Source organism: Biomphalaria glabrata, chromosome 1 (genome assembly GCF_947242115.1).
Source record: "Biomphalaria glabrata chromosome 1, xgBioGlab47.1, whole genome shotgun sequence".
Taxonomy (NCBI): Eukaryota; Metazoa; Mollusca; class Gastropoda; family Planorbidae; genus Biomphalaria; species Biomphalaria glabrata.
The window spans coordinates 89,940,088-89,967,756 of record NC_074711.1 but is presented as its reverse complement, the minus strand read 5'-3'; the positions used below and the strand labels follow the sequence as shown (position 1 = coordinate 89,967,756).

Genomic DNA, 27,669 nt, shown 5'->3' with positions numbered 1-27,669 from the left:
AAAAAGTTGTTTCAATCATATAGAACTATATAGATCAGTGCATCCATGCCGGAAATGGATTATTCTTACTTTTTCTTTTCTTGCGCTGATGCGCGAAGATTTCAACTAATTATTACTACATCTACACTCTAGATCTAATTAGACATAGAATATCTAGATCTTGCTGATGATGCCTGATGCCAACAAAGTGGAGTACCTTTCAATGTGTCAGCTTATTCCTAGACTTGTTATCTAATGGTATGTAGTCTAGACTTAATTAATTTTTATCTATTTCGACTATATTTATTTTATAATGATAGTCTAGATCTAGACCAGTGGTTCCCAAACTTTTTTGTGTTGTAGACCCCTTGCCATGTTTTCTGGTTTTCGGTAGACCCCCTGCTTAATTTGCACATTTTTTCAAATTCATCAACATTTATGTTAAACTAATTTCTATCTGTAGTGAGTTGAAAAGTGAAAAATTAATTTAAAGCTACATACTAAGTTATAGAGATTTTTTTTTGAAACCAATTAATAATTAAAATAAAAATAGATATCTATTGGAATCACCAAACACACTGGAAATGTCTTTTTGCAGATTTATCATCCGTTGGTACGGATGTTATGTTTCAAATAGGAATTTGTTGTTCTATGAAGTAGCGCTTCAAACATTCAATATTAATTAATTAACAAATTTGCCTTAGGTTTAAGTATCATTAAAATTTTCTCAAAGAGCAGTTTTTCGTGTATTTCTTAATCATGTGTGGCTCAAATACTGAGTCTGCGAAGATGTTGTCACTACCAGGAGAAGGGGAGAAGCCAGTAAGCAGGGAGGGCTAATTAGCCTTGGTTGACTACCTAGCAGAATTCAAAAACTCTCCTGCCTTGCACTTAAACATGGGAAAGGTTTTGTGGGTCAACCCTGAGTAAAAATAAGGATCCAGCGACCCTAATGCAGTTAGCAGCGCACATCACTACACCCTGTCAGAGCCTGCGACACTGCTGATCCCAAACTGTAGAGATGTCGTTTGTAAATAGTTAGATAATAAGCTTTTAATTTTATAACTCATGCCACCTATGTGTCTTTGAACTGTAGAGATGCTTAAAGCAATTCTTTTACTAATATCAGATGTAGCTTTATGTAAAACAGTTTTTACAACTACAACGGCTGGTAAAATAAATGTTTTACCATTAGTGTTTTACGTATTTGGTCATAAAAAGTAAAGTTCCCCTTTCAGACCGAGTGATGATGTTAAGATTATCTGTTTCTTTGGCCAACGGTTAACGAGCAGGGTGTCACGTGGCCAGCACAACGACCAACTGCCTTTACTCTTCCTAACTTAAGTTAGGTACCCATTAGAGTTGGATGGACCGGCACCTACGGCACGGAGGTCACGGGTGGGGAGCCCTAAAAAACATGACATTCAAAATTCACCGAGATTCGAACCAAGGACCCCAGGTTAGGATGCCAAGCGTTTAACTACTACCACCCTATTTTGATATAAGTAAACAGATATTGTAAGACGCCCACATACCATCATCTTCTCTATATGAAGTCGAAGACATATTTTGTGGGTCTATTCTGAACTTTATCTTTGAATGTTTGAAAGTTTTTCAAATCTTTTTATCATACCGACATTGTCTCAGATTATCCTCCAGTGTAATTAGTTTCATATCGGCATAAAAAAGGGCAATTGGCATGTTTGATAAGGAAGGAATGAACAATTTTAACTAATCAGAGCGCTATACAGTTGACATTTCATTTAGCTCAGCATTCCTTACATGTAGACAAAAGGAACGGGATTGAAATAAGTCTTGAAAATAAATACAAGTTTTCATTTGGATAGCAGGATAAATATTTAAAGGATTAACTAAGTGTGAAGAATTATATTAATGTGATGTACACATTATATATTAGTGTGAAGAATTACATTAATGTGATGTGAAAATTAAAGTCATGACCTGCTTAAATGAAATCTATTATCGTAGACCCCCCGTGGACATCTCATAGACCCCCAATTTGTTTATTCACTTTCATAGACCCCTTGGAAGTCTTCGTAGACCCCTGGGGGTCTATATAGACCACTTAGGGAATCACTGATCTAGACTAATCTAGAGTAATCTAGACTCTAGTCTCTCTGTCTCTAGTCCTAGTAATAAGTAATTCCTACTAATAGTAAATAGTAGTATTTACTAGTTACTAGTAGATCTATATACTATCTATAGGCTATAGCCATAGATCATAGATTATGATAGATAGGTCTACTAGTACTACTACTATACTGTAACTATACTAATATTAGTACTAGACTAGAATCATAGATCTACTACTAGAACTAGAGAGTCTATATTTATTAGTATATATACTAGAGTACTAGACAATATAATATAGATATAGATATAGTATATATATTTATATATATAGATCTAGAAAAGTAGAACCAGTTACCAGTATCGAGTATCCTGAGTCCTGAGTATCATGAGTATGACTATGCCGTTTGAGTATAGATCTATAATTCTATATATTAGATGAATCTAACTCCAACCTCACAAAGTATATTTTATTATCTAGATTGAAATTTTGAATCTAGAATCTAGATCTATTTATTAAATTCTTTTAGTTTTAGCATTACTACAAGTAGTATAAGTAAGTACTAAGAGTCTAAGTATTAGTATTTTATTTATCGACCTAAAAAAAAAAGGCTAAATTTAACTGACTAGGTACATTGTAGCTTTAAAAATTGGGCAAATATAGGTCAAGTGACTAGTAGTAGATCTAGAATTCTAGATTCTAGTATTTCACATTCAGGACATTAGCTTACAATTCCATAGAATTATTAAAATAGCTTTAAATTAAATAGCCTATGGCATAGGCCCTATGCACATTAAAACCAACAAACCATTAATGAATCTGCCCCAGCCTCCAGATCAGTCACCAGTGGTCTCCGATGGGGACGCTATCGGCGTATCAGCCGTACTAAGAGTTTTATTGAATTGCCACTAGATAAAAAGTATGTTCTACTTTGAATGACGGCATTTTCAGATGAGGTTATGAAACCAAGTCGGCTTCACAAACATATAGCAATATAAAAAATAATTTTTAAAAGAATATTCATGAACAATTATAAAGATCTACTATTAAAACAACATTAAAAACATAAAATGGCAAAGCTGGATATGTTTTGGTAGCCTCTTAGAAAATGCATAGCTTTTTTAAAAGTCTTATGATACTGTTTGAAAATTGATTAAAACAAAAAAAATATTTTTTTTTTAAACATATGTTATACATCTGATCTGTTAGTGATGAAATATTATTTTAAAATTGTCTAGTTATGTAGCTTATAAATGACCACATATAGGAAACCATCAGTGGTTGAACGCAACAATGACTTCATAGTAATATAGAATAAAGAACAGACCTATTCACACTATTCACCTAGTAAGTTATAATACACAAAAAAGTTAAGCCTGCAATTTCATTTCTATTTGAATCTAATGAAATAAAATTGTAAATAAAATACAAACCCATGCCAAAAATAATCTCATCTTTCAACAGTTTTGTGAAACATGATAAAAAAAGAGATTAGACTTAAAACTTAAGTTCGCTGGGATGTTAACATAGAAGGCACACACGTGGTGTAGCTATGGTGGGGGGAGGAGGGGGAACAATTTGAAAATCCCCTGGGCCCCTACTTTGTGGGTCCCCAAATGAGTGTCTTTTTAATTAAATAAATTAAATATTACGCAAAATGCAGGGGCCCCCAAAGAGTTCAAGCCCTCCTGGCCCCCAAATGATGGAAAATTCCTAGCTTCGCCCCTGGAGGCACAACTGAGATGTGGCTGCATTTAAATGTTTCAGTAAAGTTCCAAAACTGTGGTCAAAAATGGAGTTATGTTTTAGCTTTTTCATCAACATACATGGTTAACCAAGATTTAGTGGGTGACAAACTTAATGAATAAGCAAAGTAATAGACTGGATGTAGCGACTAGAGGAGACCTTTGCCTTGCTTTGGCTAATTTAAAGCTTGAAATTTCTAATATTGTCAGACTGCAGGAGGCACAAGTTTCCCATTAGCTTAATTTCTTTTTGTAGTGAATTCAGCAATAATAATGTTTATATTAAAAGAATAAAACTAAATTTACAATTAAACTAAAAACAGTAGGCCCAAATATTTAAAAGGGGGTTATTCTTAAGGATTTGAAAGAAAGTCATGACAGTGAGATTAACTTTTGTGTGTAATCACTGCAAATTATTTGACATCATTTTTGTATAATAATAATATTGGCTGTTTTCGCCTTCAATTCCGAAGATTACAGGTGAGAGCAGTGTTTCACATAATTACGCAGACCCAGTTGAGACCTGCATATTTTCCAGAATTTTGTGCAGACAAAGCCATTGTCTGCTGGCGGTCTATTCTAGTTTTCTTTCCGTCGTTTGCGCCTGTCTTCAATAATGGCTTTTCTTTGAGTCTTAAATGTTTGTTCCGCAGCTTTTGTGTGATAGCTCTTCAACTGTCTCTTTCAGAGGACATCTGCTACCAGGTATTTTTCCTCTATGCCAGTGAGGGCAACAAAGAAGATCACCTTTGGCATGCGGTCATCTCTCATCAGCATAAAAATTAATTTAAAAATGACATTTTGTTCAAATTTGCCTTCTTAACCTTTTTTATAAGTGTTTTTCTTAGAGAGGGGGCGCTGGCAGATTTGTTGAAAGAAAAAAAGGGGGGAGGTAGGCCAAGAAAGGTTGAAGACCACTGCTCTAGATTTAGATATGAGTTTTGTAAGCTATTATAATACAGCAGATGAAAGTGAGTAGGGCAGAGGTTTTAATGGACAAAATGGTGGTTAATCTCTCTCTCCCTTAGCATGACAAAGGGAATCAAACTGATGTGCCCTGATTAAAAAATTACAGAAAGTAGGAAGATCTAAAGCTACAGTTATAGTCACTAGTATCTTAACTATGTTCCATTACTTATGAAAGCCTGAATTCAAAAAATAACATCAGGAATATTCAAGGCTTACTTTGATTACAAAAGAAAAGCCTTTGCTTATGCAGAAAAAAGCATTAACTTTTTTATCCCATGTGCCCTTCTTCAACACATCTGTTTGTTTTCAAGCATAAGAACCTAGAATAAATAGCCTTATCTTACAACAGCTAGGGAGCTTATATAATTCAGCAGACTCTATATTAGAAACAAGTTCAATGACTAGTTAGGATTGTATGTCTTTTAAAACAAATCTTTATTTTTATTGGTGATAGTAAAGCATGCCAAAGCTTTCATTGTTGAGTCTGCAAATAATGGTTTCAAAATGAAAATTTGAATACTTTAAAAATGTGAAAAAAATGTCCAGTGTCTGCATACTCTATAGCTTGCAAAGAAATCGCTCATAAACAAAACTAGATGTCACTAGATCCAGACAAACAAACCATTGCATCTGGTTTAAGTCTAAATGCACTTCTAGCATAAAGTCATATTCTTTTAAATGAATTTTCTGTTGGTGCCATTACGGAATCAGGAATAAAACACTAGAAGCACCATGATCATAACATCATTGCCAAATGTCAAGAACTGATTCATATTCTAGACAAGTCTATGAACTACGACAAAGACTCAAAGTGTGAATATTTGGAAAACTTTACAGCATGTCTTATATAACTCTTATACTGTGTGATTTTTTTTTTTGGATTGCTGCATGCCTGTATTAGTGTATCTTACGAGATTGAATGATTTTAGTCTTTCCTGAGTATATTTCTTTATATTTAGAAAAATACACAATTGCCCCTCAAAATACACATTTCCAGGTCTGGGAATACACATTTCCATTTTGGCATGTAGGCATCTCTTGAGTCTTTATAATTCGTCCTATTGCGACGGCCTAGTTCTATTGGGAGATGGTATTACTACTTCTAATCTTTAAAATGAGTAAAGCATCTTTAAATGGTATTTTATTTCTCAAGGGTGGCCAGTCTTCAGAGACGACTTTAGCATTGGATGATATTTGTTTGATGAGCTGAAGATGACGAAAGATTCTCTTTGTGGCGGGGCTCCGATCTCTCTCTCTCTCTCTCTATATATATATATATATATATATATATATTTATCTCTTTCCCTCTCTATCTTTCTCTTTCTATGTCTATTTTTCTCTTTCCCTCTCTTGTTATCTTAAAATAATGTTACACTCATTAACCTAATATAACACTAAAGAACACAGCACGCTAGATACACGAGACTCTTTCATAACACACTCTCTTACATTTACGTTTACAGCATTATTGCTCGTACCCACTGAAGCTTCTATATGTAATGTGTTTATGTTGTCCACTTGTCTTTGTGAGAGATAAACAATTAGATAGAGCCATCGTTTGTCTAATACATGCCTAACGGCTGTCTGTGTCGGCTCTATCGAAGTTGTTAGTGAACGGATGCTGCGAGGGTGGGGCAGAGGATAGCTGGGCTTGTGACCTTTGACCACTGGGGTGGTAATTTGTATACGGGCGAAATGACTCTGGATCAGAAGAATGTTTTTATGGACATTCCGATGGTCTAGAGGCTAGTTTCGCTTGGTGCGTTATCGCTAGGCGGTGGTGTCGAATCCAGTGTCACAGGTTCGAGCCCTTATTTTCGTAGCATTTTAATTCACTACTTTCTCTCTTACACACAACACAGTATGAACTTTCTTACCAAGGGGAACAACTACATACAAACACATACACATAAATAAAATGTCAACATGTCTATTTTTTCTCTCTCTTTCTTTCTCTCTGTCTCTCGTTCTCTATGCCTCTCTCGTCTGGTATGCTTTGAGTCTAGTATCCTCATTTGGTTTCTAATTAAATTTATTTAAAAAAAAATGAGGACAGCATTACTACAATAACACATTGGACGAGGCGCTGGGCGAGTATCATCGGGGCTCCAATCTCTCTCCTTTTCTCTTTCCCTCTTATGTTAGCTTAAATAATAATAATAAGGCTTGTCTTCGAGTCCCAAGATTAACGAGGAATGCAATACTTCTCGTGGATACGCAGTCCCATCTGTGACCTACATATTTTACCACTTCTAGGGCAAGTATAACCATTGTCCGCCGGTAGTCGATATTAGATTTTCTGTATGCGACGCTGGGTACATCAAACTCTTTAACACACAATAGGAGCTTTCTTACCAAGGGGAATAACTCTATATACAAACACATTCACATAAGCAAAATGTCAACATCTCTATATTTTTCTTTCTCTTATTCTCTCTTTGTGTTTCTTTCTCTCTGTCTCTCTCTCTCTCTCTCGTCGTTTAGTATGCAATTATTCTTGTATCCTACAAAAATTTGTTTAAAAAAATAAAAATAGCATCACTACAATAACAAATAATCAGAGACTGTCTCATCACTGGACCTGGCCCTGGACGAGTGTCATTAGGGACACGAATATTTGTACGATGGGCTGAAGGTGACAAAAGATTCTCTTTGAGGCGGGGCTTCAATCTTTCTCTTTCTCTTTCTTTCTGGTTTTCTATTTCCCTCTCGGTTAAGCGAATTTAGGAAATTTAGGCACCCGGATAATTAGGCACTTTTTTTTGACAAGACGGAAAATTAGGCACTGGAAAATAGGCACTCTTTAATTAGCGACCTTAATTTTGAAAATAATATTAAAATTTTAACGTATATTTCATCCTTAGACCATGGGCTATCGGTGACGTTATAAAAAAAAATAGCATCTATAACGATTCTTACTGAATTTTCTTGATATAAAAGAAAAGCTGACAAAACGGGGGAAAATGACAATCACGAGAATGTGTGGAAATAATGACTCCGGATGAAGAGCCATTATAAAATGATGATTCTCCTCTCATTTCTTCACCTCCTTAGCCCTCCCCCCTCCACGCACTCCCACTAAAAGGAGAGGATTAGTCGCGGGTAGATGTTGAGCTAGGTCGTGAAAATGACGCAATGAGTCTCAAGGCTACACACTGGAGTTAAGGGCAGGGAACAGCATTGTATACCAAGGTTGAAGGTGTTAAAATTAGAGTGGGAATGGGGAAGAAGGTTTTATGCGCGTTACTTATAGGAATTAAAATATACTGATCAACTTACGTAGTATTCATATTTTATAAACAGTCTTAGGTAAAACTTTACATCGCAGGACCCTAGTTTTTCAGGTCAATTATTTGGCAGCTGTCTATCCGCACGTATGATGACGTACTGACGTGACCTCACCTGCTCGCGCGCAGAGCGCGCCCGGTCACTGCCCTCTCTCTCTCTCTCTCTCTTCTTTTAGTACGTTAAATCGTAGATCTATGTAATATAGATTTAGATTTTTTTTTGTACAAATTATTCTTGGAATAACTATTAATGTTTAGATGGTATTTTATGTTTTTAATTGGGGAATTTTAATTAATATATTATTAATTAATTACAGACCTACGTATCTTTGCTAAAAAAATAATATTATAAATCTAATCGTGATAAATCTAATCGTGTGTTAACTGTTTTGTTTCTTTTAAATACGTATTGAAATACATTTTTTTCTGCTCTCGTTTTTTTTTTTAGAGTATCTAATCTTATTTTTCTACTTTAAAAATAATTATAATTATTAAATATGCAAGCAAAAAATGTGTATTTTGCGGAAATATAGGCACAGGACAGGGTTGACGTACTACCGTAAATCCATAACTGGATTTTTATATTACGAGTACGCTACAAATGGACATTTTGTTAACCATGACGAAGTTGCCGACCGTAATATGTCTCCTTCTGTCTTGAAAGACAAAGGATGTAAATAATGTACTCACATGAAAAACTAGTTTGTGTTTCTTTTTGAGTCCACGAACAATCGGATCCTACTAAGTAAGCCGATTCCGAAGCGGCAAAGTTAGCCACTGTTCGTATGTCTGAATGCTCCTGTTTTAGGGCTATCTAACAGGGCTGCTTTTTTGTGCATCCCCTTTTTTATGGCAACTTCATTTCTTTCGCTATCGGCGAGGTTCGTACCAGCACGCTCAGTTTGTCCTGTTGTCCATCCTGCGCGATGTTCTCAAACTATTTGTTTATACCTGTAGTCGTCAAGATAGGGACGGCCCAGGAATATATGGTGCCGCAATTTGGAAGCAGATGTCAAGCAGATGGGCAAGACGTGGGGACAGTTGGAGAGAGTCTAACTTTACTCGCTGATTCTTAAGATGAAGGTTTATGTTTCTCATCTTTGCTGCCACTTGCAGTTTTCTCAGTCTCGTAAATGGTCTTGACGTTCCTTGTACTGATGATGTGAAGGTCGGATAATCCTGGCGCCGAACAGCTGGAGATCCATCTTCTTCCAGGTCCGCTGTTTGGTTTTTCAAGTTCTTTATTGTTTAGGTCAAGTGACCCTAGCATCATATAAGTAGATAATTTTTTTACGGAATAGGCTACTTCCAAATATTTGAGATTTTCTCTACTCCTCGACTAAGCTAAGCCGAAATAAACTAAGATACACGTCCATAAATCTCTATAAAATGTTTACAAAGCTGTGCGTTTTCTAGTTTGTGAACCTAGTATAAAATGCAAAGGTTTATAGACGCCAACTAAATTAGGTAACTTTTGGTGTGCTTGGAGTGAATGGAAAAATTCAAATCCAGCAGTGCCGGGGACCTGGGCGGGTATCTTGTGGGGGGGGGGGATGGGCCTGAGCCGTAAGGGTAAACTACAGGGTGCGTCAAAAAAATGGTTCAAAGTTCCTCTAGTCCTGTAGCCCAGATGGCCCGCTCTGAGTCAATCGGCTGGTCGAGCTGAGCTACCTGAGATGAACTCCTATTGAAAAATCAGAGCAGGAAGGACTAGTCCTCCCGTAGTGCTCTGGCAAGAAACTTAGCCGTCCGGCGTAGTGCCTCATAGCTACCATACAAGTCGAGTGACTGCACAGGCAAGTCCCCCCTTAGCTCGCGGAGCTGGGGACACTCGTACAAGACATGCGACACTGTTTCGACGCTCTCTCCACAGTGACGGCATCGGGAGTCAAAGTTTTATTGCGGAACCGGGCAAAGTATGCCCCAATAGGACAATGTTCCGTCCTGCACTGCGCAACTATTGACTGCTCTGACCTCCTCAGTCGCCACCATGGATCGTCGCGATCTGGGTGACGCATGCGCTGCCAGACACCACGTGCTCTATTGTATTAATACATTTGGGACTATCACTCACAATTTATGCTTGAATCCTAAAATTGCCAAAAATTTAGAGTATAATCTAATTGGTCCACTTAATTTCTCCTCCCACATTTTTTTTTTGTTTAGAGCTTGGAATTATAGTTCTGTAACAAAACAAAGTTACAAACAGGCCTGTTGAACAAAATGTATCACTTACAAATGAGATTATTACTTAGGTGTCTGTGAGGGTGGGTCGGGGTTGGTAGGTGGTGGGGGGGGGGGGGGGCTCCATTCTGTCTAGCGCTATGTCATGTGCCAAACTGTCCAATGGGGAGAAATGGAGGAAAGGAACGACGTAGGTATTAAGAGGATTGACCTTAATTGCTGGATGGCATAGATATGTTAAAAAAAAGTGGACAAGATTAGAGGGCGATAGCCACATAGCCGTAGGGAAAGAGCAAACATTCGCATGTATGTAAATAGAATGTATATACGGCGTACCGGCACCTTTTTCAATTTTGGGAAAAAATATTACTTCTCTTGTATTTTAACGTTTATTATTAATTTATTAGTGAGTACCGGCACCTATTTCTTTAGAAAAAAAAAAGCACCGAATAGAAGTAAGTATGATGCTGATACCATCCCCTTACCAGGCTAATTGACCCCACTTTTTATTTGGGGGGGGGGGGGGGAGTCAATATGTCCGTGTTTTATGGCCGACCGTCTAGCGAGTTTGATAGCAGACGTGAGAAGAACTATTGCGCCGGAGAACAGAGATCCTATACGTTGGTTACGGTAAGACACAACGCCGACGGGGCAGTAAAGCACGCGCGTAGCAAATAAATAGGAAATGGTGAAAATGTTTCAAATAACTATACAAATGGGATTTTTATATAGTTTATTTAAATAAACACACTTTTTATTTAATTATTCTTATAATTAGCTAGATAAATAAACAAAATCTACGTATCTCTCTTTCTATGCATCCATTTATCTATCCTCTCTCTGTCTAACTTCTCTCTCTCTCTCTCTATCTATCCCTTTCTATCTATCTATCCTTTCTCTATCTATCTATCCTTTCTCTATCTATCCCTTCCTCTCTCTCTCTCTACCTATCTATCCTCTCTCTGTCTAACTTATCTCTCGCTATCTATCCATCTCTCTCTCTATCTATCCATCTCTATCCTCTCTCTGTCTAACTTATCTCTCTCTATCTATCTATCCTTTCTCTATCTGTCCCTCTCTCTCTCTATCTATCCTCTCTCTGTCTAACTTATCTCTATCTATATATCTATCTATCCCTCTCTCTACCTATCTATCCTCTCTCTGTCTAACTTATCTCTATCTCTCTATCTATCCCTCTCTCTACCTATCTATCCCTCTCTCTACCTATCTATTCTCTCTCTGTCTAACTTATCTCTCTCTCTATCTATTTATCTCTCTATCCATCTATCTATCTATCCTTTATCTCTCTACCTCATCTCTGTCTATATATCTAAAATGTTTCTTTTTAAAAGCTATACAGTTGAAGATACATGAATCTATTTAAGTACTAAATGTAGGTTTACATACTCAATACATACAATACATCATGAGCCCGCAGGCCATATAAAACAGATGGACATGTTGCGTAACTCCCTCGCCACATGCTAGACTGTCAACAACCACCCATCCCTTCCTATCACACCCCCTGCTGTTTTTTCATGTAACCCTCACTTAAATGGTCAAATCACACACATTGGGATAACCCACGACAGATTTGCATGATTGGTTTGTTTGTCTTAAGTCACGTGTCCACGTTTTAGTTAGGGCAGTTTATTATCAAGCTATCCAACAGTGAACATCGCATCGTCGCTTTCAATTTTTTATTCCTGATTGATTCGGATACAAAACCCAGTGTGAGTTTCAATCTTTTCAATTCTTTAGTTGTCTCATATAGTTTCATGTCATGACATAATAGATTCCGTTAGCTTATCTGCTTCTCACTTTCCCAACTGATTATTTTTTTCATAGTTTCCTATTCACTTAATGCTTACTTTATTGCATTGGAAGTTACAACTTACGTCACTTGACTTTGTCTCTATAAATATTTCTTTGATCATAAATTGGTACCTAGCTGTAATTCACTTAAACATCAGTGTAGAAAATGGGGAGACATATGTTATCATTATCTATTAATACAGTTGATATCAATTCACTTCACTGGTTTTATGTAAAAGCCTTAGAGTTGCTTCTAGTCTCACTCTAGTGTAGCTGAAATAAGTATTTAATTTAATTATGACATTTGCGAAGTCTATGTGGACCTAAAAGTAGTCGCTCTAGTTGAAATAGATCATTCTTCATACATACAATTAATGATGTAGCTCGAAACTATGTCTATCCCAAATTAATACCGAGCGCTCATTTATTATCGGTTCCCGAAGACAAAAGTGGACATCATGGTCATGGTAATCTATGTATCTTTCTTTACACAAAAGCCTCTATACAATTAATATTTGAGCGTTGTATGTTTTACGGTGGATTTCACAACTTGAAATAATAATAAAAAAAAAAGATTTGTAGAGATCTGGCAGAAATAAGACCACTGTTCAATGAAACTGGATTTTTTTTAGTTGTGGGGTAAATTTTTAGCGTGTTATTTCCACTGTGACTCCAGTGTAGGCCTACTTTCTTAAATTTTATGCTTGAGAGCCACACGTTAGAACTGAATCACAAATATTCTTATATTTGAACATCTTCTAGTTTAGGCTTAGCTTTCATCTCTTTTTTTTATATCTATATTCGTTTATACGGTTTAAATGCAACTGCAACTTATTTCATTTACATCAGCACTGAGCCTTTGTATTGTATAGCATATGTCTCCTCTACCGGCTTTAAATATAAAAAAAAAACAAAAACAGTTACATTTTAGTTAAAATGCCGGTAACTCCTCCGTTGTCTGGTTCCAAGTCCAGAATGTGAAAGGAGGAGGGGCGAGCATATGTTAGGCTACACACTACTCTTCATAAACATCTAGCGGTATACCCATCTAGCTACTGTTATTGAAAATGCGTGGATTTCAGATAAATATCTGTACTTATAAGGAAACCCATTCAGTTTAATTTAATTTGAAAATAAAATAAAGAATATGTTGCACATATACGAAACCCAATATGATTGGTTTACTTCATAGACTATGGTTTACTTTAATTTTAAAGTAAAATTACATTAAATCAATAAATTAAAAAATAATAATTTAGGTCTGTAAAACATTACAAATGAAAAAAAAATAGTGTCAGCAAAAATATATAAATATAGGCCTATAACCCGTACATATATAGGATAACGGTACCATACATTTGTGACACAAACAAAAAACAAATTAAAAAAATAAAGATTAATTCATTCTCATTATTTATTTTTTATAGCCTTTTAAATATTTTTTTTATTACATAATATAGATCCAGAGTTTTCATATCATTAGCGAATGACTAGATCTATCACGAACTATTAGGCCTACATGATACTACCGACACCGTCTAGCCGGTAGTGACCTTGTGACCTGATTACCGTAGCGATAGACAGCGCGGTGCTGCCACTTGCGTAACATTCTTCATAAGGGTCCTGCGATGTAAAGTTTTACCCAGTCTTAATCTCTATTATCAACACTCCTTCTTTCTATTTTTAATGGGGAGGCCCTTTGTGAAGATCTATTGTGTGAGTGTGTAGGTGTGTTACCTCCTTCAAATAGTATTTGTGGTAATTAATTTTTATTGAATATATATGTAAATTTATGTAATATAATATTTATATAAAATGTATATGGTTGGAAATTGCAAAACGGCTAGAAATCACGATCAAATATGTTTTGAAAAGACAGATGAGTTGAACATTTCTATTTCATGTTTTTTTTAATGGAATATTGGTCTCTTGTAGATACTTAGTCTGCTTATAGCAGATCGTTGATGTTCCAGTTTAACCCCGCCTTCTCTATCATAAACCAAATTTAATATATGGCCTATTTACTACAATTTTCGAGAAGGTATGATATTTCCCCCATTCCTTTTATGTTCAGTACCACATACATTTTTTTTTTGCTCTTTGGAATGAAAAATAAAAAAGTCAAACAAGGTTTCATACACACATTATTAAACAAACACTTACACACATACATATATATGATTAAAACAACAACAAAACATTCGTTTCCCTTTCAACACTGCCCAATGAAATGTAACTATCTGCATTTCCTTTATATTATTATTTGTATTACTGTTATTAACATTATGATGGTTAAAACTGAAATTCGTCTACCAAAGTTTTTGAAAGCTCTGCAAAGCCTATAAAATTGAAATTCCCAAACGTCAATTTGTACTCCAAGCTGATCTACTTTCCTTACACCGCCAGTGTGTAGCCTTGAGACTCATTACGTAATTTTCACGGCCATGTTCAACATCTAGCCACGACTAATCCTCTCCTTTTAGTGGGAGTGCGTGGAAAAAGGGGGGGGGCTAAAGGACATTACGCGCGTTACTTCGAGGTTTAAACAAGACCAATCGTTGTTATCGCTATAACAATAGGCCAGGGTTCGTAGCCACCTTGAAAACCTGGAAAACACCTAAAATTTCATATTAAATTCAACCTGGTGTCTATTTTCGTTTTTTTTCCCAGTTACATTGAGCTGACCAGTGACGACGCGTCTACACCGCCTTTCACCCACTTGTGAAGCGCGACCTCGTGATTGAAAACGACCTTGGCTCAAGCAAGCATTTCACTTAGCACTATTTTCCTTTCACTGTTACGAGACTGAAGACGCGCTAGATCTAGTCTGTAGTGACTATTGTCTATAACTAGAGCTATCAGCAGTCTAATGTGAAGGCTACACCCCTCCGGGCCCTCCCTCGCCGAAAATCTTCTTCTTGTAACAGTAAGAGTGACTTCGCGTGGAAAGTCCGTATATCATCTTATAGCTTTTTTTAAATACGAGATGTAATACAGCTAAAACTGTCGCAATCTGAAGTTGGAAATTTTCTTAAATTGACATAGATTTGTAAAAAAAAATTATTTCATTCTTACTATAGCAGTTGACTTGCTTTCCCTCAGTTTTAAGTAAATTACATACATACATACATAGGCCTATATATATATATATATTTATTTATTTATTTATATTTATAGGCCTATATATGGGATAATATGCATATTAGTTGAAACATTATTATTTTCATAAACTTCAGCTATTTTTTAACGTTATATGTATTTCATATTCCGCTAATCGTTAATACATTATGCACATCTATAACATTAAGAATTATTTTTTGTGTTGGATACATGATGCATTATTATGTTATTAAAAGTTCTATCATTTTTAAGAAATTCACAAAATGTTACATTAAAGTTTCAAAAATGCGTTGACGAAACAGATCTAGATCCATTTTATTGCTTAGAAACCAAATTGAACAATGAAAGGGCGGGGTAAGACACATTTGGCCTGTGTAACTGTAAGAGTAGATCTAGATTTATCCTTGACTATCAGATGTGTTATTTGTTCGCTAAACAACTCAAGCCTATTACGCACAAGGAAAACTCATGGCAGTCTTTTTATCTTTTATAACAACTAGTCGACATATCGTCTACACACTAGACTTGCCCTAGAGCTATCTGACCAATACACACTGGTCTGCTGTCCAACTTTTAGTGTTCTACTCAAGTTCAAGCTTGTTTACTTTTGGGCAGAGAGGAAAGGGGGGGGGGATGAAAGTGTTACTTTTTTTTTTCTAGGACTGGTTACCCGAATGTTAAGAACTGTAAGTGTAGTCATTCATTGTAGATCAAGAAATCTTGATCTCAGTATGGCAGATTATAGGCCAACGTAACTATTTGTTTTAGTTGAAAATATTTTAAAAATGTATCTCTAGAATATCCTGTTATTAACAAATTATAGTTTAGCGCTAATGAGTAAATTGAAACCACTAAATATTGACTTGAAACGCTTCAGATTCCCACTACAAACTAACTAAAACAAAGCACGGTGCGCGTTGTATACACACAACCACGTGACTTGGGGGGAATTCGGAACTACCTCATTGGCTATGAACCCTGATAGGCAATGTGTCTCGGTTTTTATGTTAATAAACTAATACAAGTATTTAGTTTATAATCAATACAATAGTAATCCAAATATCTATAGTTCTCTCTTTTTATATTAATTAAAAATGAACAATTCTAATTTGAAGATCTAATTTTGTGAGTATAAGTGTGTTAAAAATGTCTTCATCAATGTTTTGAGAAAATTGGTCTCTTGTGAATACTTATTCAGCGCTTATTCAGCGGTAGAGTTCTTACTATGAGTATTACCTTGAGTTCTTAAAAAAAATAACCAAAATGAGTCAGGCTCCCTTACACAGGCGACTATCTCACAAGAAATAAAGGTTTATGTGCCGATCATCAACATCAACATTTTACCGCCCCCTCCCCGTTTCAAAAGTACGATCCCCCCCCCTTCCCTTTTCAGGAGCACTTCTTAAGGGTTAAAGTAGATGAGGAGAGGGCGATTATATTTATCACCAACACGCTCCGACATAATATATAATAAATATTTTATAATATTATTTAATCTAACGTATTTACATTGGTAACTAAACATGTACACAAATCGCGTAATTATCAATTTCAAAAACTCATCCGACAACCATAGGGGTTGGTGATGGAGGTGAAGCAATGATGTGAATCATGTGATGTCTATATTATATAATGACTCTTAATCCGGAGTCTTTTTTTTTTTGCCACACATACTCATGATAATATTTTTTTCCCCGTTTTGTTTCAGCTTTTCTTTTGTATCATGAAAAGTAGTAAGAATCGTTATATTTATTTTTAGGTCAACGATAGCCCATAGCCTAATGATAAAATATCCGTTAAAATTGTTTAATTATGTTCAAAATTAAGGTCGCTTAATAAAGAGTGCCTAATTTTCCGCCTTGTCAAAAAGTGTCTAAATATCCGGTAGCCTAAATATCCGGTGCCTAAATTTCCAGACATCCATGTTAGCTTAAATAATAATAAAAATAATAAGGCTTGTCTTCGAGTCCGAATATTAACGAGGAATGCAACATTTCTCGTGGATACACAGTCCCAGCTGTGACCTACATATTTTGCATAACAATTGTTCGCCGGTGGTCGATTAGATTTTCTATATGCGACGCTAACACTCGATGCTGGGTACATCAAACTCTTTAATAACACATAACACACAATAGGAGCTTGCTTACCGAGGGGAATAGCTCTATATACAAACACATAAACACGATGTCAACATCTCTATATTTTTCTTTCTCTTATTCTCTCTCTTTGTGTGTTTCTCTCTCTCTCTCTCTCTCGTCGTTCGGTATGCTTTGATTCTACTATCCTCCCTTTGTTTCTACAAAACTTTATTTAAAAAAAAAACAACGAAGATAGCGTTACTACAAGAGCCATTAATCAATGGCGTCTCAGCATTGCATGGGACCCTGGGCGAGTACCAAAAGGGACACGAATATTAGTACGATGGACTAAAGGTGACGAAAGATTCTCTTTGTGGTGGGGCTCCAATCTCTCTCTTTTTTTTCCCTCTAAGCCTTAATCTCTCTCTTATTCTTTATCTCTTCCCCCCTTTCTATCTCATTCCTTCGCTCTATCTCTTTTCTCTCTCTCTATTTCTCTCCTTTTTCCTCTCATTGACCCACTCTCTCCCTCCCTCTTTCTCTCTCTATTTCTCTCTCTCTCTCTCTCGTTGTAGTCTTGACCTGGTATGCTTTTCGCGCCATTGGTCACGTGAGCCATTTGTCAATAAACTCTTTGTCCAGTGAACTAATTATTGTTTTCAAAGAATTGTCATTGAATCTTCTTCAGAATTAACATACGTTTTATATTTGACGGACAGGCGTGGCAGCTCTAGTTGCACACGTTCACAGACCACGGGGACCGCCACTCCAGCCACGGGTCTCTGATGACGGCCCCATTTGTGGAACGGCGTGTCGGACTTTTTGGACTGGGACTGGGGTGTACCTTTCATTCTCAACATGAAGAGTAAAAAAAAAAAACATAAACAAAACACATAACAAAAACAAAAAAAAAAAAAACCGGACAGAAGCGAGGCTCACTACCCGATGTTCGCCTATCTGCTTCCACTAACGTTTCTAACGAGGCGCCACCTTAAAGGTCAGGGAGATCTGGAATTAACTCGGTGTCATTGAACCAGCTGTCTCTGCACCATTTGTCGTGGCGCCTTTATTGACCTCAACCTATCCCTTAGTTTGTTAGCCCGTTGGGGCACCACTAATGATCGGTCAACCGTCTTCCTACTTCCCTCTCTGTCCTTTGCTTTGTATAAAATCTCTTCCAAAGACAGGCACGTCCATTCTTTTTGTTGTTTTCTAATCGCTTTCTCTGTCTGCCATATTTTTTTTTTTACAGTGGTAGCAGGCCTTCATTAACCTATTATAATGTCTTGAATTACTTTCCTTATTTCCGACCCAGTGCAGTCTTGCCAATGTTGGCATTATTTTGACGAGAAACTCGTGCGCTAATGGACACACGCGATGGCTGTGTTGAAACACGGAGATACTTTTGGGCTGTATGACACGTTGCGGGGTTGACTGCAGACGCTTGGTACTAGATTGACACGTGATATGACGTAATTATTTTCCTTTTTTGAGGAACGTTTGTTAATATGTAAGATAACTTTATTGATCCAATCGAATGGAAATTCAGTTTGACTACAATTGACACTCTCAGCGCAACTCCTGTACAATAACATATAGATGCACGATATAGATGCACACACGAACAACATTCACACACGAAAAACACATACACACTCATAACCAGCGCTTTATAAATAGACTTCTATGAATTCTCGATGACGGAATGTTTTGTTTTATGTTGGTCATCCAGGCAAAGTCCAGGGTCTATTATTACTGAATGTTTTAATTTTCTTCGTTGATAAATTATAGTTTCCACAGAACTGGATGTACGAATTAACAGTTGTGGTAAGTTCATCTGTCTGGGCAGTTGTTTACAAACATGTCCCAATCTGTTTGCTCCAGGCAACTTTGTGGCTGTAAAACAGCGTCGTCAGACCATGACTGAATGGACTGTACTTCGGGTTTTTTTGTTTTTAAAACCGATTTGTACACGGGTGTAAGTGTGGTCCGACTCTCCGAGGGGAAATAACGATCGAGATGTGTAGGCCATTTTTATGTTGCTATAACACATGTCCAAGGTTTTATCGTGCCTTGTGGGACAATTAACATATTGACTATGTGTTGGCAAGTGTTGAGCTAACGAAAGATGATTGAAATCTCCCATAACTAGTCGGGCAGCATCAGAACTATTTGTCCCAAGTATATGTACAATGTTTAGTACCGGTTATATGTTTTGCTGCTTTCTCTGTGTTGGCTGTGGGTTTTATATACTCAAGTATGACGTAAAATTGTGTAAACTCTCTCGGCAGGTAGTATAGCCTGAGACTGTTACATAGTAGTTCAATATCGGTCGTGCACACTTTAGTTTTGATTGAGATATTGAGATATAAGATAATATAAGGTTGCGCAACAAGATCCACTTTATTTAGAATCTTATAAAGGCAAGCTAGGAAGATTGATTTATGTGTTAAGTTATGAACCTTGTTGATATCCAAAAGGGCTGAGCCGAAGGCTCTTCGAGCTCTAAGTTTGAAAAAAAACAACATGTTTGGACGCCAAACAGTAAAAAAAAAAAAAAAAAACCTGTGAGAACACAGTTCTGTTTGAGAGAGACCCGAGTCAATGCCTATGTAAAGCATTGCTGTTTCCAATGCCTTTGGCCCCCGACGCATGCTTGGCTGCACATGGCCGAAGGCCGATGACACCGGGAGCCTCCGCCATTTTCCTTCGTTATACCAAGCTAACCGTGGGGGACTCGCCATTTATGTAACGGTCCCTTTGATGTATGGATGTGTGACAGGTTTGTGGGGACTTATTTTAAAAACCCCGCCCGTTCAAGAGGTGGACTCTCGTCTACCCGTGGGCATCCCCACAGGAGTTATGTTTCGCCATTCATTTAGCCTAGCTACCCCCTCAAGTAGCCGTTTCCACCCAGGTGCCACGACGAGGCAGAACAGCGTACCCGGGAAATTATGGACCTAGATTTAGTCTAGAATCTAGACTTGAAAAAAAGGTGTGGGGATATTATAGATCTAATTGTTATAACAATAAGCTACATATTAGAAATTTAGTTTTCAGTTTTTCAACACCGGGAAATATAGATCTATTTGAAATATGAAATTTTTACAATTTATTGTAGTAGCGGTATCGTAATATTATTGGGTTGGAAAGATTCCATGTCTCTTGCAAAGCAACACCAAGTATGCAACGACATCTCCAACCATTAATAACCTTGACCTTGTGCTAGTACACGTAGGGTAAAGAATAAGGCCACCAGACGTCTGCACACCCACGCAGACAACTCTTTCTACCTGTCATGTCTGAGTGTCAAGTTTTAGTGTCGTCGCTAGGGGTGGGGGAGTTAGAATATCCAATCAGAGACGAGATAACAAGTTTATAATAAATGTCTTTAAAAACATAAATAAAAAAAATCGGCTCATAATTTATGGCTGTGTACCAATCAATGATTGTAAATAGCCTACTAGGTAATGTACCAATCAATAATTCGTATCTTTCTTATCTTATCTAATACAGACGTTGCTTCAAAAAAGAGGATGATTACACAATTGTAGGTAATCAGTATTGTAGCAATGAATCAGTGTTAGTAATTAACAATATACCAGTCAGTGATTGTAGGTAAAAGATTATTTGATTTGGAATAGTTTATTTTGATTTGATTTGGAATAGTTTATTTTGGGAAAGGGGGCGATATGGTATGACCATTACTTTTCTTTTGAAGCTACGGCGTACCGGCAACTTTTTCAATGTGGGCGAAAAATTGCTTTTCTTGTATTTTAACGTTTATTATTAATTTATAAATAGTTAAAAGTAAGGCAATCCATCACTGAGTGCCGGCATCTAGTTTCTTTTTACAAAAATAAAAAGCACTGGGTCAGACCATTAACTTATTGGCACGAGTCGCCGTGGTCTATATTAAATCACGATGTGTTGCACTGAGACAACTTCTGCACTGATCGCGAAGGACCCGCTCGGGAAAGACCGTGACCTCCGTGTCACGTTGGCTGTGGAAAGACAGCCTTATGAACTCTCCGTGACTTACGCCTTCTTCGATGTAGCGCAACCAGAAAACAAAAATCTCAAGCATAGAAGATTACTTCATAGACGGTTGTGATGGTAGACTGGCAGACGTCTGTGGCGCGGGAAGACCTGTAACACAAAGACGGAACTGTTCGATGGGTCAACCGAACTGGACACTTCGTAACAGTATAAATGTCAGTTGGTCGACACAGGTGAACGTGGGTGGGTGCACTATGAGCTACAACCCCAGCTCCATTTTGTTTTATCCGCTCTAAAAACTCCAAAAGAGGAGGGGGGGGGATAAATACCTGTGTGGTGAAGCACTTAGCTTCCTATGGTTCTCAGCAAGAATTTCTGAAGACTGGTATTTTTAATTTCGTGATAATTATGACGCCTGTGTCTACACAACTCTAATGGGTACCTGGCATTAATGGGGCGGGGTAAAGGAGGTTGGTCGTTGTGCTAGCCACATGACACTATCGTTAAGCGTTGGCTTTTTAAACAGACAGGGCCGGATTAAAATGCGTCCAGGCCCCGGGGCAGGATTTTGTCCCATACACTTTTTCGAAAAGCTTTAAAAAGACTTATATGATAATTATGAATAACAATACCGGTACTTAAATCCGGAGCTATATTTACATATTATTATTATTATTATTATTAAAGACTCAAGAGCATGCAACAAGCGGGCACTTGTTAATCACGACAATGTTGCCAACCGACTTAAGATTGTGGTGGCTAAAATACAAATAGAATGTTTGACCAAAAAAAAAAAGTTCAGACCCGTCATAATTCGGTAATATTTTTCTTTTTTTTTATAGAGGCTGTAGCCCGGCATGATCTCACTTAAATCCGGCCCTAAAAACAATGGCTTTTACATCATCTGACCTACAAATGGTGAGGTCTGAAAAGATACTTTTTTTAATACCGGTACTAAAAACAAGGGAGAGAAAGCATGTTTGCTTTCATTGAGTAGTTCCACAAATTCAGTTTTAAAAAAAAAAGTCTAATTATGCTTCCTACATGTTTTACTTTTGTTCATTTCCCCATTATTATAACATGTAGTTGATACAAGTTTAGACCTGACCCTGAATTCTGAGATCCAGCTAGGCGCTCACAATCTCGGGGACTTTAAACCAGTCGTGCAGACCGACCTCCGTCTCTTATTTCGTAGTGTTGACCACCCGCGCCCTTTTTTTTTCGTCGCACACAAATGAAGAGATGGGGCGAGAATGGATAAGTAGGCCTATTGCAACAGTGGGCATCTGTTCATTAACAGCACATCAATCTCTGGTCAGGTGTGTTGTGGGGTCACGGAGGTCACGGTTGTGGCAGCGAGCAGTGAGAAAAGGTTACATCATACGAGATCACCAGCTGCTTGCTTCATAGTAACTTTATACATACTCATCTCTTTGCCTTTGATTCCGAAGATTGTGTGACTAAAGATGAATGCCCCATTTAACGTGGCAAAGCAGACCCAGTTGCGACCTGCATATTTTGTCACAACTTATGCATAAAAAGCAGGTTCTCTGAGGCCTACGTTCTTTTTTTTTTTTTTTCGTCGACTGCGCCTGTCTTATCTGATGAATTACAGACGTTACTTCAAAGGAAAATTACGGCCTGTGAGAATCCAGTTATCTAGTTAATTAGTGATTTAGTATTTTCCAAGTCATTGCTTTTCCTGGCTGATTCAGACAACCCATTCCATGCTCTAATAGCACCATTGAAGAAGGAGCACTTGTACACATTTGTCCTAGCACGTGGAACAAGTAATGTGCTTTACCCTGCTGTCTTTCTGAGTATTTTATTTTGTTTTCAGAAAACTTTCAGACAAGATAATTTTTATTGATCCAATCAAATGGAAATTGTTTGTCTAGAACTGTCTTTGTCTTTGACCACCTCAAGTAACTACTGTAACAATAACAATATAGATGCAAATGCGAACACCATTCACACACGGAACACATACACCCTAACAACCAGCGCTTTAGAAGTTAGACTTCTATAGACTTCACAACCAGCGTTTTATAAATTAGACTTCTATTGACTTCACAACCAGCGTTTTAAAAGTTAGACTTGTATGGACTTCTCGATGGAGACAGATGACCTTTCGTGTTTGTAAATTATGGTACAGCTAGTGTTATGTAGTATTGCTACTTTACTTTTTAACCTTCTGAGTGATTTTGATCATTGTGCTACTCTAATCAAATGTATTCTTTTATGGCAGTTGTTTTTCTCTGTCGCCTCAATCAAAATGGCGCCTCATTTGATCTTTATAGCGCCTGGGGGAAGGTGGTCTCTGTTACGCCATCCTTCATTACGCTTGGTTTAAAGATCGCATTTGGCATGCAATCATTCCAATACACAATACTCATATATAATAGAATAATTTTGGGATTAATTTCCAATTGAATGACTAATACGTGATGTAGATTTAGCAAATTTTATAACTAAGTGCTTTAAAAATTAATTCCATTAGGAAAAATAAGAGTTTAGATTTCAACAATTCCCGAAATTCGCAAAGTAGGCCTATGACAAAGTTCGTTGGTTATAGAGAGAAACATTTTAAGCTTCAATTTTTACCGATAAAAAAAAATCATCTTATTATTCACTATTCACTGTGCAGAGATAACGAACGATCTGTAGATGACAGCTCTTTTATTTTTATTACGAACATGTAATGCTAATTTTAAAAAAATCAACAACGTCATAAACATAGTCAATATTTGATGGAATGGTTATTAATTATTTACGATGGGGGATTATTTACGAGGATGGTCGTGCGGTATGCGCGCTGGACTGTCGTTCGCGATGGTCCCGGGTTCAAACCCAGCTCGCTCCCCTCTCCCGTCGTCCTGAGGACGGTTTGGACTAGGAAGTAAATTATCTTCAACTCTGAATGAACATCCGAAACATGTAAAACATTTTACAAACATAATAATTTAGTGAAAAAAAAGGGACATGTTATTACGCAATCCTTTGTGTAATCTAACCATCGAATTTGTCGGCACATCTGGGAAGCGTGGTCGAGAGACTAAGAACGCTTGAACTTAACTTTGCTTGGCCACCTATAAAAGGGGCTCGAGGTTCCACACCCGACTCGAGCAGTTAACAAACAAAAAATGTAGGCTCAAGGCCATTACAAACATTAACAGGAGAGCTAAAATGACACAAACTAATCTAAATAAAAAGTTTTAAACAGATATGTCTTATTGTTCTTCTTGAATTTAGTGTAGCATGTCTGTCTGAGATCAATGGGGAGTGAGTTCCAAACCTTTGGTCCGTGCACAGAAATTGCCCGCAGACCGTAGCTTGTGAGGAAGTTATAGTTCTAACATGTGTTGCCTATAGGTAAATCCGGCCCTGGCATAATACTAAGTTTAATTTGATGTAGGCCCCCCAACCTAAGACAAAGGTAACGGTAGTCGCGAGATTGTACTTTAAATCCTAATTATTTCAAATAAAAGTGTCTCCAGGGCTACTAACTCTGATCAAACTTCAATTTTGTATTGTTTATATTGCTCTCTTTTGGATGACGAGTTTGCCGACCACTGGTTAGTATATTGTGTGTATGTGTATTGAGGGGTCACGGGTCAGAGTAATTTAAGCGATCTATTGTGTCATAGCAACTAAACGTCGAAGTGTGGGTCTATCTAGTTCCGGATGTAACAAATGCACATGTCTCGGATAAACTGGCCAATCCCAATCTATTAGACCTAATCTCGGTCAAGTTTTGACACAGACGCCTATTGGTCACGTGCGGTCGAAGTGAATAGAGCTCAGTGTGTTGCCAGCATTCAAATGAAATGGGACGCTCCTATGAGGCTAATCCTATCTATTGCCTATCTCGTTATGTCCCTTGTGTCTAATCTTCGGTTCCAGGTTTGTTTGCAGTGTCTTCTAGATCTAATTTAAATTTAGTAATGCCATCTTATTATCTAGTCAATATTTACTTGCTTTGGCAACTAACTCTTAATCAACTTTATGAATGGTAATTCTGTCAAAGATTTTATAACATGATTAATTTATGTCTAGATTCTAGAGATGTATAGGCTATAGACTTTAATATAGATTATAGATATAGACTATTCACTCTTATAGGGAATATTGGTCTTTTAGATAAAGTAAATTTGCTTACGTCACGATAACCGGCTCATCTGTATCTAGACTCTTAGAATCTAGAAGTATAGATAGATCTAGATCTAATCTAGATTGAGATTCTAGTGGTCTATAAGCCTAGATCTACATATTTATTACTATATATTTCTAGGCTAAAGATCTCTATATATAGTATATATATATATATATATATATAATCTGAGCATGCTATAGGCATGAAAGTAGCGCTATATAAAAGCTATAATATATATATGGAGGCACGGTGGCTGAGCAGTAAAGCGCTTGGCTTCTGAACCTGGGGTCCCGGGTTCAAATCCCGGTGAAGGCTGGGATTTTTCTATCAGGATCCTTGGGCACCTCTGAGTCCACCCAGCTCTAATGGGTACCTGACATTAGTTGGGGAAAAGTAAAGGCAGTTGTTCGTTGTGCTGGCCACATGACACCCTCGTTAACCGTAGGCCACAGAATCAGATGACCTTTACATCATCTGCCCTATAGACCACAAGGTCTGAAAGGGGAACTTTACTTTAATATATAAAGTAGAGAGAGAGAGAGAATTCTAGATCTAGTAAACATCTAACTACTGTTGTGTTATTGTTACCTGTATCAAATGTATCCTAGGCCTGGTCTTACTTTGTACTTATCATATTTGCGAAAAGAAAATGCTGCCTTAATAACATAACTAGTTACTTAGTTTAAATTTTAGGTCTTAAGTTGTTCATTTGTGTCAAAATATGCATTGACAACTTGGTCTGCATAGCCATGTGAAAAACTGCAGGCCTACTCATCCATAATCTTTGTATTAAAGATGGTGTCACTCATCCATAATCTTTGTATTAAAGATGGTGTCACTCATCCATAATCTTTGTATTAAAGATGGTGTCACTCATCCATAATCTTTGTATTAAAGATGGTTTCACTCATCCAGAATCTTTGTATTAAAGACTGTTTGCTTATCCATAACCTTCACAGTCCTTTGTATTAAAGATGGTGCCTTATTATTCTAGAAATATAACTTAGATCTAGTGGGAAGCGTGGTCGAGAGGCTAAGTGCGCTTGAACTTGGCTTGTCTTGGCTACCTAGAAGGGGGCTTGAGGTTCGACACCCGACTCGGGCAGAGTTGCGTTTACTGAGCGCCTAAAGGCAGCACGGAAAACCAATTCCTGGATACCCCCTCCCCCCCACTGGTCCACAAATAAGATTGGACCAAAGCGCTCTGAGCATGCTATAGGCATGAAAGTAGCGCTATATAAAAGCTATAATAATAGTGTTTAAAAAATTTAGCAACCAATTATATTTTAAACAGGAGTGTTGTAATAAATAGTTTTTAACTTTTTTTTTCAGATCAAAACACAGATCTCTTCTTTTTAATATAAAAAGGGAACATCATACAGATTGCCAGAAATTATTACCTCTGAGAAGCAGACAGTAAATAAAAAGGCTAAAAAAATTGGTGTATCAAGGACGCTGGCATTCTTTAAGGCAAGAAGTCATTGACAAAGGTAGAATTTAACAATTTTGAATTTAATGTCATTGTGTCATAAAATTTTCTTAATAAGCAAGGGCAAGCTATTAAACCACTGATTTAGCAAAGCAAATATCTGTAAGTTTCATTCTTTTTTTTTTTTGTGTTGCTTTATCTTTTGTGTTATTGCATGCAAATTGAGCATGTTTTTAATTGAAATTATTTAATTATGTTAATTAATAACTCATTTAGCTTCATATAGTTTTTATAGATCTATTTTTAATAGTTAAGTTGAAATTTTATCTTCAAAAAAACTTAACAACTCTGATTTCATAGTCCAATGTTTTATATATTCATTATCATAATTAAATTTTGGAACATTTTCAGATCAATGTCTAGTTAACAGATGATTAGAACCATCACTTGTGAGGAACTGCAGAAGTTAAAACATGTGTAAAGTGTTATGCTACAAAGTGTTATTTAAGGCAAGTAATCTATTCAATGTGATTTAGGCATTTTACATTTAATTTCATTCTTACATTTGAAGTATGCTAATTAGGAACAGGAAAGCTGTGGAACTACTGATCTAGCAAGTTTTTTTTTGTTTTTTTTAATGTTTCAGTTATATTCTGTTGTTGTTGTTTTTTTGCATGCAATTTGAGAATATTTTTTCAATGTTTATATAACATTTAAAGAATAATTTTCGGATTTTATAGAACATTTTGTAATTAAAAATATATGCATAACAATGGTTGAATTTCATAATGCTTGATGTGCATCTCGAAATAATGA

The 27,669-nt window shown here is 36.7% G+C and overlaps 1 long non-coding RNA gene across 2 annotated transcripts; it reads left to right on the top strand.

Annotated features, from left to right (window-relative positions):
* The first annotated feature begins 97 nt into the window (after positions 1-97).
* LOC129924260 (uncharacterized) lies at positions 98-27,366 on the top strand. 2 transcript variants are annotated; one of them, XR_008776277.1, is made up of 3 exons: positions 98-237; positions 26,757-26,914; positions 27,265-27,366. It is a non-coding gene; the product is annotated as an uncharacterized LOC129924260 (long non-coding RNA). The 2 variants fall into 2 exon arrangements; XR_008776276.1 differs by lacking the exon at positions 98-237 and adding an exon at positions 24,687-25,174.
* The last annotated feature ends 303 nt before the right edge of the window (positions 27,367-27,669 follow it).